This window comes from Limulus polyphemus, unplaced genomic scaffold, assembly GCF_000517525.1.
Source record: "Limulus polyphemus unplaced genomic scaffold, Limulus_polyphemus-2.1.2 Scaffold841, whole genome shotgun sequence".
NCBI classification, from domain to species: Eukaryota; Metazoa; Arthropoda; class Merostomata; order Xiphosura; family Limulidae; genus Limulus; species Limulus polyphemus.
The window spans coordinates 261,822-268,422 of record NW_013666451.1 but is presented as its reverse complement, the minus strand read 5'-3'; the positions used below and the strand labels follow the sequence as shown (position 1 = coordinate 268,422).

Here is a 6,601-nt window from a genome sequence, read left to right as displayed (position 1 = left end):
TTTAAGAAAGGACTTGTGTCGCTAAAGTTTCGTTGGAACGAATTTACGGAAAATTAACAAATGAACGGAGATGTAACAAAAGCAAAGGAAAAATGTTGTATTCTGATTGCTTTTAAAGTTAATTAAACTATGATATGACGTATAACAGACTGTTGCCATGCCAATGTATTGTCTGTTTACACCCAGTGATATGATGTATAACAGACTGTTACCATGCCAATGTATTATTTGTTTACAATTCCAATTCATCATTGGCCCTGTATGGCCAGGGGGCCTGACTTGCAATCTGAGGGTCACGGATTCAAATCCCTGTTCCACCAAACATGCTCACCCTTTCAGCTGTGGGGGTGTTATAATGTGATGGTCAATCCCACTATTCATTGGTAAAAGAATATCTTCCTACTAGTTTGCCATGTTCTGGGTATGATGAATTTGGTGGCAGATCAATGGTCTTGACCTAACTGGATTCTCCTGACAGAATGGATGCTGCATCGCGAGCATTTCTGTTGGATTTGTTCTCAGTTCAGGAGACTGATGATCAATGTGTTTGCCACTCATTGGAACATTGAACTAAAAGCATTTTGGTTTCTAGTACCTCATCCTCGGGCATTGGCAATAGATGCATTCAGTCAGGACTGGATGGGATTGCACCTCTATGCCTTCCCAATGATTTGTATGTTACCCAAGGTACTAGCTGTAATTTGTTCCAACCCTTTGTTGGATTATGTTAACAGCACTGGATTGGCCGGGTCAACCCATGTTTCCACTTGTGCAGTACTTTTAGGAGTGCCCACCTTTTCCATTTCCTCTTTGGCCATCTCTGTTGAGGGAGTCATAATCTGACATCATACACCCAGCCATCCTGATGCTTAAGTTTCATGCATGGAGGTTATATGGCCCTTTCATGGCATCAGGTTTTAACTTTTAAGGTTGCCATGTATCTGTCTCAGTCTTTGCATAGCCCCATGATGGACATTTATCAATGGAAAGGGCACACATATTGACAATGGTGTCTCACAAGGAGATTGAACCCACTTTGTCCAGATGTACTAACCATAGCTCATTTTTTTACCTGGCTTTTAGTATTTTCTACATTCGACTTATATAAGGTGGCTTTATTGACTACCTTCAGATACTTGAAGAGACAGAAATTCTTTGAGTCCCCAGAGCTCTCCCAGCCTCCTCAAGTCATTTCAGATCCTTCATCTCAAAAGAGGTGTATGACAAGGAGGTTGAACCTACTTCATCCAGAAGGCCCAACCATAACTCCTTTTTTGACCTGGCTCTTTGACAAGGGTTTTTACATCTTCCACAATTGCCTTATATAAGGCAGCCTTATCGATTACATTTAGATACTTGAGAAAAAAATTATTTGAGTCCCCAGTGCTCTCTGACATCCTTAAGTCATTTTGGGTTCTTTGTCCCAAGCAACCATTTCAGTTATCTAACTGGTATATTAAGGTGGTATTTCATGCTCCTTCTCAACATCCATTTGAGTGCTTAGCCTTATGTATTATCTATCACCTTTCCCTTAAGGTTTATTTTTTGTTGCTGCTGTCCTCCAGACATTGCCGGTTAGAGTTGTTTATGCTGCAGGTGCACAAGACACTTTATCATTCCACCTACGTTCTCCTATTTCCGGACACATTCTTCTTACTTAAGACACTGGCAGCCAGGGAAGGGGATACATCCTATTCACAGATTCATCTGACCACTATTTCTCACTTGTATGACCAATCAGATTCCAATATTTCATGTCCAGTGAGGGCCTTGAAGTATTATTTTGCCTGCACTAATGCCTTAAGAGGTGCTAGACAATGACTTTTTATTCATTGAGATCATTCAGTTTCCCAGGATTTATCCCCAGTTACTTTGTAGAGGTGGATATGGAAATTGATCCATATTGCTTATTCTGGGCTCTCTTTGGTGATGAGGAGACTTCTGTGAGTCATGTCTTATCAGATTCATTACATTTTTCTGTCCTTAGCGGCCCTGTTGAATATCCCCCTGGAGGACATTGCATGGGTTGGTATGTGGACCTCCTCCAATACATTTATCTCACATTATTTGCCTGATTTGGCAGTATCTTCCTCTTTGGGTTTTCAACTACCCCCTTTAGCTATCTTAAACACATCTACTAGACTATAAGGTGTATATTCATTAGTAATATTGTTTCTTGTTTATTTTCCAGGGTTCCTTACCTCTTTTTCACAGGATCCCACTCTATGGTGAGTGTTGCCCAGGCAGGTGTGTTTTTATTAAACTATTTCTGTACTAGCAATCACTAATTCAATATACTTTATACAGGTTGCAACAGGCTCTGTAAAAATGAGGTGTTCCATAAGACCATCTAGGGGCTGACTAGGTGGTATTATTATATTATGCTGGACTGCCACTCATGGACTATCATGAGTAAAGAATAAGAGGATCTTGCCCATCCCTGCCAATCATTGGATTGAGTAAATCGTGGTCAGTTTCCTTTTACAAATTTAGAGAACTCGGTTCAACTTTTACACTGTTTCCAGAGAACTGTTCCTCAGGGCTCTCCAGCATTCATTAACCCCCCTCCACTCCCCAGGTTCTACTAGTGGAGCTAAGGAGTCCTTACCACACCTGGTTTCCAGTCACTGGGGTGGTGGTCAGAGATTATTCCTCCAGAGTGTTAGAGTGAACTTCTTCCACTCTTAGAGAAGAGGGAGAAGTTGAGGGCTTTCCTACCCAAGATCCTTGATGTTTATTTTTTTCACATATGTTGGCACCAACCTATGTGGGAGACTACTCATAATACTGGTTTAGATTTGATTATCAGCTAACTGGTTGGGATGAGTGTGACCCTTATTTTTGATCAATATTGGTTCAGTACATTGTTCATGGAAGAGGGTGCATTGTCTCCTTGTAATTTCAAATGCAGATTGGTATCATCCCAAGTCCTTGGTTGAGCACAGTTTGTTCTACTTCTTCCTCATAATTATGCAGACAAGTGGAATTTAATTTGCCTACATGGTTGGGGAGTGAGTATGAGTGTTCATAATTCCATACAGGATTAGTTCTGTTTCTTCAGGTTGTGTATGGCATACAGGATCAAATCATTCTGAGTTTGGGATTTTGCCTTTCAGGCATCTTCAGGTGAAGAGATGGTTTGTCCTCTTTGGTGTTGTTTACCTTCTCGTTATGATTCCAGTGGCTCAGAATGCATCACTCTATAGCTACAGGTTGGGATCCACTTACAAGTATATATATTGTTGTCCAAATTCCCTAGCCACCAATGTATATAGGGAGTATGGCTCTATAATTCCTACCTGGAGTAGTGGAACCTTGGCTGTCTGGTTGGGGCCTGTCCATTAGTGATGACAGATAATATAAAATTCCATCCATAGTACATGAATTAAATTCTGGGTAAAGAACATACCTGTTCTGGATGTAGTGAGGCTCCCCCATTAGGGTGTGCCCATGATTTATGCAGGTGCCTTTTGTATGAATAATGCCCTCACTGGCTTCTCCACTTTATCAGTGATTCTAGCTGTAGTGTGAGAAGAGGTAAGTATGTTATGGAAGTTAATCTTTTCTTAAATTGAAAATGTATTTCCAATAATATTTACCTCCTCTCCCACCCTTCCTTCCCAGTAAGAGCTGGTGTTGAAGACTGCACATTGGGTCAGTTTCGAAAAAGTGATAATACTATCTGAATGAGGTGCTCATATATAGTACCAGGCACATTGATATAGGCAGAAAGTGTCATGAGACAGATATTGCCAAGGGCAATTAAGTGGTCAGACCGGAGCAAGTGAGAAAAAAAATCAGACCAATGCTCAGATGTGCAAAGGAAGGAATCCCTTGCATTCAAATAATAGCTGAAGTGTGAATGGAGGTAAATATTATGGGAAATACATTTTCAATTTAAGAAAATGTTAACTTCTGGATACCACAAGGTATGAAAAATGTCAAAATGGTGCTTAAATATGTTAAAAAATGCACACTTGATATGTTGGTAAAAAAGTCAGATATTAATTGGGTGATATTTACTGTCAAATATTTTTAACCATGTTTGTACAAAAATGCTAAAAATGTAATAGTGGTGGAGGTTTTTCATAGTTATGTTTTAGGCCTCCTTAAGGAGTTTTGAATTTGATGCTTTTATGTTATTTGAACATTTTTGGTTATATGGTGCTCATAAGCTTTAATTATTTTTTGTTTTACAGTAAACTCAGATTTGAATTATTCTTTTAGGTATGATTGCTGTTTAAGTTTTGTAAGAGAGGTAACATTGTGTATGAACAGAATTTTCAATGACTGGACTACAGTTACCTGTTACTGTGATTGTACTTTAATAGTATATTGTTAGTTACTGTAATTTGGATAATGAAGGTGTACTAGTATCTTGGAATCATACTGCAATAATTAAGTTGAATACCACTGAAATTATAAAGGAATATAATGTCAGGTGAATAAGTGACCTGGTTAATGAATGATGTATGCAAGGTGGACAGTCGTCACTGTGGAGTAATGGTAAAGAATCAACATAATCTGAAAATAAATGCTTGACTTATTTATAATTATATAAATGTATTATAATAATCATCTGTATTTTGAATGGTAATGCTTGAAAAAAGTGTTTTTGTGTCTGAAACTACTGAAAAACTTATTAAGCCCATATGTAGTCAGTTGATAATCTTATAAAAAATTATCTTTCATTCAGACACCTTTGTTTTAGTCTATATTTTTATGAAATGTGACTGGGAAGCCTGTACTTCCTTTGTTGTTATTTGGGGTCAGTGTAATGGTCATGATTATGCATGTTGTTGAGGAAGGTTATTGTTGTAAGTTAGGTTAGGGTGTAATTTTGTGGTCTACATTGCTTAACAAACTCAAAATATTCAGTAACACACAACTATATTAGCATGAACAAATTATTTGATTAAAGTGTGATTATTAGAGCTTTTTTTTGGGGGGGGGGGGGTCCTTACACAACGCTTGCTATTGTATGCACACATGTATAGGTGTGTAGTCTTGGTATATTACTTGAACAGTAGGTGTTAATTGTTTTTAGGTGGTGTTATGGATTTTCTGCATTATTAGAAGAGTTAGTTTAAGTTTGCTTGTGAGGATGATGATATCAGAATCATTTGCATTCAAGCTTAGGAAGAAGAACTTATGAGAAATTTACAAATATCTGGTACTTACGTAAATCTTGGAGAGTCTGTTGATAATGTTGAAAAAGCTTTTAAATTGTCAAGTATTAAATGTAAACAAACTTCTGATAGTTTTCATGTTTGTACTATTGTAGAATAACCACAGATTACACCAGATAACACTTTTATGTAAACCTATTTTCGAAATTATATTTCTTTTTATGTATGTCAGAATTTAAAAATATAAGTCTTTTGCCAAGTGTCAAAATAAAAGTCTTTTACTTATACTTCTTAATAGTATAAATATATACTATTTTGTTGTTCGACTTAGGATTCTTCTACAGTGATTTTTTAGCGATAAATTCAACGATAAATGAACAGCATGCACTTCACTTTTTTCAAAATAATATATATTCAGAACAAGTTAAATGTATGTACAACAAATTCTTCACCCTATAGAGATTATAGGCATATCATAAACACTATATATCTATAGTTCTCTTCTTCTTGTCAAAAGTCCACTTAGGCCTATTCAATTACTTTAGAATTTCAGTTGACAAGCTGAACTATCTTCTCTATTACTATTGCACTAGTACTTTGTGTATGATTCACTTACAGTTGTGGCATGAGTTACTGTAATCCTCTGTTCCTTTTGTCAAAGTGCACTCAGGCTGATTCAATTACCTTAGAACCACGCTTTGACAGAATAATTTTTCCTTTTATCTCCTTTTCTACTGTTAGTCTTACTCTAACATATGAAACCTTAGGTCTATGTTAATCAATAGGCCTATCAATTCTACGGTAGTTAACTTCACACCTACCTTTTTCTTGCCTGTAACTTTACTTGTCTGACACTATTTATATCTTTATCACTTAATCATCTGGTCTTCTAGAAATCTCTATATTATATGTATTGCTTGCAATGTTCAATAGTCTCAAAATCAATGACTTATTAACATAATTTCTTACAATCATCTGCTTTTAACTCCTATTATAACAAAAACTAAACAGTGATAAAATATTCACTTACAAAAATATATTAAACTAAACTAAATAGTTTTTTATATCATGTCAAATACTATATTGTAGGAAGACTTTAACGACAAAAAATATGGTATTTCAGGAGAATTATACTGTGTGTGTGTGTGTCAAATACAGCTTCTTATTTTCAACAGTATCCTGCAGAACCACTGACTAAAAAGACAACATATATCTCATGTGCAGGAGAAATTATCATGTGATAGATAAAATTCTTATAACATTATGCTTGACTAAAATCATGAGCTTATACAAATAACATTTTACATATAAAACTATTTTCATCAAAGATTGAGTATTAATGAGTGGGATAGTTAGCACTTGTTTTGATTAACACTGTTATCCAGGATAATTAGTGATTATGACTTATATTTAAGTCATGCAGCACTAAACTACAGAAGAAAGTGTTATTTGTTACATATTGTTACGACAGC

General features: G+C 36.1%; 1 protein-coding gene across 2 annotated transcripts in view; it reads left to right on the top strand.

Annotated features, from left to right (window-relative positions):
* LOC106460816 (5-oxoprolinase-like) overlaps window positions 1-6,601 on the top strand; it is a 356,751-nt gene that overhangs the window by 128,043 nt on the left and 222,107 nt on the right. The window lies entirely within an intron of this gene.